The following is a 6,705-nucleotide window of genomic DNA, read 5'->3' as shown; positions in this document are numbered from 1 at the left end:
CAATGTCCCAATCAACTGTTCGAGCTTGCAAACCACCATCTGGTTAAGAACCTTGCTGCGATGCCGCCCAGAACCTATCATCCTCCCATCCAAGCATTATTCACCGTCTTGAAACATGTATTTATCCAAGCTGCGCTGAAACCCTGTGATTTTGGTTTTTTGCTTAAAATTCTACAAGAAACAGCCAAATTCAGGTCTATTCCACATTTGTATTGGCCATACAAATCTCCCAACTTATTGGCTTGGCTATCTTTCACAGAATTTCCCCCATTTTCATCTTTGAATCCACAAGAACCAAATATGGAAACCTCGGTAGCCTTGAATGTCGCACCCATGAATGCTCCTCACAAAGACTTAGATTATCTGCCTCTTGTAGATAAGGATTTTCAAATAAAGGACTTAACCACTGATTATAATCATTTGAAAGCCTTTTTCCAAACCAGAGACAGTTATCTAAATAAATTTGACATTATTTTACTGTGGGAATCTAACCTTCCCATGTATTTCCTCCCCTCAGTCCATGTTTTCCCAGACATCATTCATCAGTGTTGTGCCAACTATGACCCTATCCATAGAGAAGTTATGTCCCCATCCCAAACTGTTCTTTTTCCCATAACTGCTAAATCCATCAATGAGATGTTACGATTCCATTCTAGTCAGCCCCTCACCCCTCTTTCCATGGCATATCTACTTGAAAAAGCATCTCAGTTGTCCGAATCAGAAGTGAATTGTATTGCTCAAACCTTCATGTTGCCAAAGAACCAGCGCAAAGTTCCACCTCCTTATCTGCAGACTTTCTTCACTGAAACTTGAAGACTCATTGTTGATATGATAGCCTTGATAATGGGGTTCAATACTATTGAATATGTGGATGATATTACCCTATTATTATTATCAATCTTTACTCCAGGACAACCCCCTGCTGTCAAATATAACTATGCCACCTTTATTGCCAACACGATCCATGACCAATTCTTGAATTTGGAAAGGGAAGGAGTTTTCAAATATACCTCTTTCATATACCATCTTATGCTATATTATTAGTTAGATATCTTTCCTTTCCCTATCAAAAAACTGGACACCAAAGGAAACCCTAGGTCTGTTATATTTTGGAGCTCAATCTTCCATAATACCTATGAGTCCCCTTAAACTTGTAATGAGTTCATTGACTAGTTTGTACATCTAGCAACCACTTTATTGATAGGAGTTTCCCTTCCTAGGCTTAATGTTGACATGAAGAAAATTCTCTAGCTCTCTAAGTAGTACAAGATAGGTGACTGGTACCTATATGAAAATTACACAGGCATCAGGATGTATGGGTGTGAACTTTGCCCTTTCAAGTTACCCAAGTATGTTCCCATGAAATTATTTTCATTGGAGTATTTCAAACAGATCATAAATGCAGATTTAGTCCATTTTTTTAATGTAAAGAAGAAAGCAAAGCTAAGAATAAAGAACCATCTAGGCCCTTATGTCATCAACTCTAGGGATGCATGGAAAGAAGCAGAAATAATTTTAGAAGATCACCTTAGACTAAGAAAGAGTTTTAGGTGGGTACCATATGACCCCAATAGTTTTATCTGTGACAGAAGGATGAAGAACAGGTTATCCTCATACATTCACCATAGGATGCCAGAAATTGAGCAGTTTGCAAACTTGGATGAATGGGTAGAAGGGACTCTAGTAGAAGAGGTAAGTGAGCAGGTCAATATGGAAAATGTTATGAGGGATCTTGAGAAAACCCTTGACTTGGATTCTTTTGGGCAGGTACCATTCCAGTTATCCACTGCTGGGACTTCTCAACAACCTCCATAGCAAGTCAACATACCAGCCACAGGAACAACCAAAGGCAAGGAAATAGATACTACAGAACAACCCACAATGACAGATCAGCCTGGAATTTCCAAAGAACAGGGTCAAGGGCCAACTCCTCCAGCTCAAACCAATATATCAGAAAGCCCAGCCTTACAAACTCCTCTAAATGAGGAAAGAGGAAAAAAGAGGGACAGGGAAACCACTACCCCTGCTAGTGGACCTACAGAACAACCTGGTACCAAGAGACAGAGACTAAACCCTCTGTCAGAAGAGGAAATAATGGAAGAAACTATAGATAGCCACAGAGAAGAAAGAGCAGTTAGCCAACAAACTTCTCCATTGGGAGAAACATCCCTTAGCTCACAGAGGCAAGAGCTAGAAAGGCAACAAAGTTCAGAAGTTTCATCTCGCAGGCCTCCAGGAAAAGAAGCCTCAAATATAAAGAAAACCTTCATAGAAATAAAAGCCAGAAATGATCCTGTAAGAATTCAAATTTACAATCAGTACCTGAAAATGGCCCCCACAAACCGACAGAGATTAATGTCAGCCTATGACATTAAAGAGGGAAAAATGATAATGAGTGTTGGGACTCAGAAATGTCATATTTTCATCCACCTTTTTCTTCATTATTCCTTACATCTCATCATCCCATTAACCTGTTATCATATCACTTTCATACATACATTTGGGTTTCACCTTCCTATTTTCCATTTTATTCATTTTTGTATTATAAGTGAATTCATGATTAATTATTAGAAAATGTACATATTTTTATATATATATCTCAAGAATATGTGAGTTTTGTGATGTAGGAAATATGTGAAGAATTAATATCTCCTCCACCATATCAAGGAGATAATTATGCAAGTCTTTTTCTACGGAGAAAATCATGGAGGCATATCGAGAAAATCATGGAGGCATATCTTATCCTAAGGAGAAGATCATGGAGGCATATCTTATCCTAAGGAGAAAATCATGGAGACATATCTTATCCAAGATATGTGAGAGATTTGTGGGATCATGTTTGAGAGATTTGTGGGATCATGTTTGAGAGATTTGTGCGATGATATCTTGTAATAATGGGAAACTGGTTGAGAGTGCTTGAGAGAATATTTGAATGTAATTATGGAAAGGTTATCTTCCTCATGTATATAAGAGAGTGCTCTCTCTTCATTGGAATAATGAATAATAGAGAATGGAGATTAACTTTGATTCTTTCATGATTTGTAATTTAGTTATTGTAATATAATTTGACATAGTTTTATTGTTATGAGCTCATATCTGTGGTTTGCCATTCACTTCTTCACATGTTGTATTTATTTTCCTTTATGCAATTTCATGCTTTCCTAGTTAGTGTTTCAATGCTTTAATTTGATTTCAGTAATTTAGATTAGATTAGATTAGATTAGTTCCACTTCAGTCCTGCATATATAGTGCATGTGTCTCGTAAGTCTACGGACCTCGGATTGATAAATTAAATAGATGGGTAAGTACTACAACGGAATTAAACGAACATAGTTTCACCCAACATTTTGGCGCCGTTGCCGGGGAGGCACAATGGATTGAAGTTTAGTTTGATTTTTCATGCAAGTGTGTTTAGACATGTTCCTAACTCTGAGGTGTTAAGGCGGTATGACGTGGGGAACAGCCTACGCATCGCATTCGAGATACCGTAATGGGCTCGACCTCTTATGGATCAGGGCATGTAGGGCGTGTTTACATCTATGCAAGTGTGAATTTCAATTTCTGCAGGTGTGTTTGATTTTCTCAACTGTGAAGAGTGTTTGATGAATTCATGGTTCATGGTTATAATTGAAGCATTCGATTACTCAATTAATGAGCAGTCCTTGTAAGAGGGTTTAATTGAGTATTGAATTCAAGATTATTTCTGTGGTCCTTTTGTTTTTAATTCAATTTTTAGTGTGCTGATTTTTTTTGTTTTTTTCAACATGATTTAACAATGAGTTTCAGCTTGGAACTACTCACTCAGATCCTAGCAGAAGTCGGGATCTCTTCTTCCTTGGAAGAGGAGATCTTGACAAGAATTAAAGGTTCAACTACTCCCCAAGAAATAAATGAAGACTCAACGTCTGAAGAATCCTGCGTATCTGATGGCGAACAATCATTCGAACAGGAGATCGAGGAAGAAGAGCAGCAGATTGGAGAAGAAGAAGAACAGGAGTTACAACATGATCTGAGTGAGAGTAACTGTGCTTATCAAAGCTTTATCGACCAATGGTTCCAGGTAAGTATTAGATTAGATTCCTCTTTTTATTTTTTAGTTGATTTGCAGTTACAGCAACTAGACTCATCCACTCTCGAATATTTTCATTTTTCATTTGAAAAATTGCTACTGAATCTATTGTTGTTACTGCTGCGTGAATGGCTTCATTGGAAGTTTAACTACACGTAACTAATTTGTAAATTCTAATTAGTATAGAGTAGGTAGGCTTTCAGTTTTAGTGTTTGCTTTCATTTTCAGTTTTGCTTTTACCTAGAATAAGTATGCTCTCCTCCTGCGTCTTTGTACGATCTCGAGGATCAGAAAATAGGTTTCAGTTGCTTAGAATAAGTATGCTCTCCTCCTGCGTCTTTGTACGATCTTGAGGATCAGAAAATAGGGATGATTTAGGCGACCAATTTCAGGAATAAATAAATGTTTTGCAATATGCTTCATCAAAAATATCTTTCAATATGCAAATCTTTGTGTCCATTTGTTAAAAAGAAAATTTAAAACTAACCATTTTGGTTTTTAAAGATAGAATTAATTTCATTTTCTAGACTGTTAATAATAAAAATAACAAAATAAATAAATAAATAAATATAATATATATATATATATATATATATATATATATATATATATATATATATAAAATAATAATAAAAAAAAAACAGTCAACCAGCGCACTCATGTATGGTTTCACACGGGTTATAGCTTGATAGTTGGAAGCTCTAAATCAGCGACGAACATTCTTGTCATCGAGGATTTGAATCTCAAATGTAAAATATTCTGTTGGGGAAGGAAACATATTGGACTGTGAAATCCAGGGAGGATCCATCTGGGATTTTATCCTCTTTCGAGGACTCGACTCTAGACATTCATTTGTAAAGCCCGCATGCCATTAAATCAATATTAGCAATTATGATTTCAAACACATCAATGGACTGTGGGATTTTCAAAATAACCTACTGCCAAACTTCATTCAATAAAACCCAATGCATAATTCAATGACACAGATGGGAAAGAAAACACAGAGAGAGGGGATGATTTTTGTTCAAAGCAAAAGAACCCAATTACCCGGCTTTAAAATCTAACAGAGAGAAACCAAATGAAGCCAATGTCTCCATATTGTTAAAACATAAAAAATAAAAAACAGTAAAATAATGGAATTTTCAGGATGGGTAGTAGCCGAGGATCTGGTTGGGCTCATCGTACGCTAGATCCTCTTCTCGTAATTCTCAAAAGGGGTGCAGAACCAAAGAACTAGCCCTGTCTTCAACTGTGGGCATTACCTTGGGTATTTTTCCCAATTGCGGTACAACAGTGATACTATGTGGGATTGCTGCTGATTTTCTTGGATCCAATATTCACACACCCACCCCGATGCTTGCCAACTTTGTTGCCATACCCATAGAACTGAGTTTCGTGGTGCCTTTCTTGCATCTTGGTGAAGTCATTACTGGCGGGGATCATTTTGCTTTGACTTTAGATGCGCTAAGGATGGTCATAACTGGTCAAGCTTCTCATGATGTTCTTCTTAGTGTCTCTCACGTGATGCTTGGCTGGCTGGTTGCAGCGCCCTTCATCTTGGTTGTACTGTATTTTGTTTTTATTCCCTGCTTTAAGTTCTTGGTTCTTAAATTTAGTTCTCATCCACCAAGTCCAAAGAATACACATCATCCTCACCCAGAACCCAAGCCCAAGATGCCAGGGATCCAATCGGGGGGTTTTCCAGTTAAATGCATGAATCTTGTGGCAATGAAAACCTTCTGATTCTGATTAGTCAAGTCACAGGCTTGGCAAAGCCAATTGAATTTTGTTGGATTTGACAGGCCATCCATACGCAATCCCTGCAAACGTCAGTTTTCAAAAGCGGTTTGTGATCAAACCAGGACAAATTTAGAAAAAAGAAGACATGGGTTTTTTCCCTAATAGAATGAATTATAAAACCCAGAAATTGTTTGCTTGAATTCCTAACGGTTTGAGAGGGAATCGCGATTCTTCGAGACCCTGTTTTGGTAACTGCGTAAAAAACGGTTTTCAAATCAATGTACAGAGAATTAGGGGTGGTCGATTGTTGATGGTTTTATAGAAATTTTTCAACATCTGGTGGATCTGCTGACATTATTTTCTCTCCATCTACCCATAAATCATAATAAGAACCTGACTGAGAGGCAAGAAGAGCAGTTTGAATATTTCGTGTCTCAAATTCGATCCTGCAGTTTTAGCTCTTTTGTGTAGAGATGGCTGCCCAGCCTCTACATCTTTCTCATGCACTCAATTTCACGCTGCTCTAGGGCCTCCCAGGCAAGAACAGGCCTTCAAACGATGGTTTCTTGGAATGCCCGCAAGACACTCCAGTGTAAAACCAGAAAGAATGCGCTTTGCCCCTCAACTGTTGTTAGTGCAATCAAATCCGTTCCTTTGCTACCAAAATTTATGGAGCTTATTGGCCTTGGCTATGCACTATGGTTTACCTACCGCTATCTGCTTTTTAAGGAAAGCAGGAAGGAACTAGTGACTGATGTTGAGGAGCTTAAACAAAAACAAATTACTGGATCCAAAGATGATTGATTTTATGAACAAGCAGCAAGCCCAAGTATAAGTTTTCTGCCTTCAGAGGGTATTTTTTTTGTCATTACATGATGCAGTAATTAAAGTTGCAG

The 6,705-nt window shown here is 37.6% G+C and overlaps 1 pseudogene; it reads left to right on the top strand.

Moving 5' to 3' along the window:
* The first annotated feature begins 5,216 nt into the window (after nt 1–5,216).
* Nucleotides 5,217–5,812, top strand: LOC149168636 (uncharacterized; annotated as a pseudogene).
* The last annotated feature ends 893 nt before the right edge of the window (nt 5,813–6,705 follow it).

This window comes from Pinus tabuliformis, chromosome 4_2 (genome assembly GCF_031772625.1).
Source record: "Pinus tabuliformis cultivar Carrire ecotype Pingquan chromosome 4_2, CPIR1, whole genome shotgun sequence".
NCBI classification, from domain to species: domain Eukaryota; kingdom Viridiplantae; phylum Streptophyta; class Pinopsida; order Pinales; family Pinaceae; genus Pinus; species Pinus tabuliformis.
This window is presented reverse-complemented; position numbering and strand designations above follow the sequence as displayed.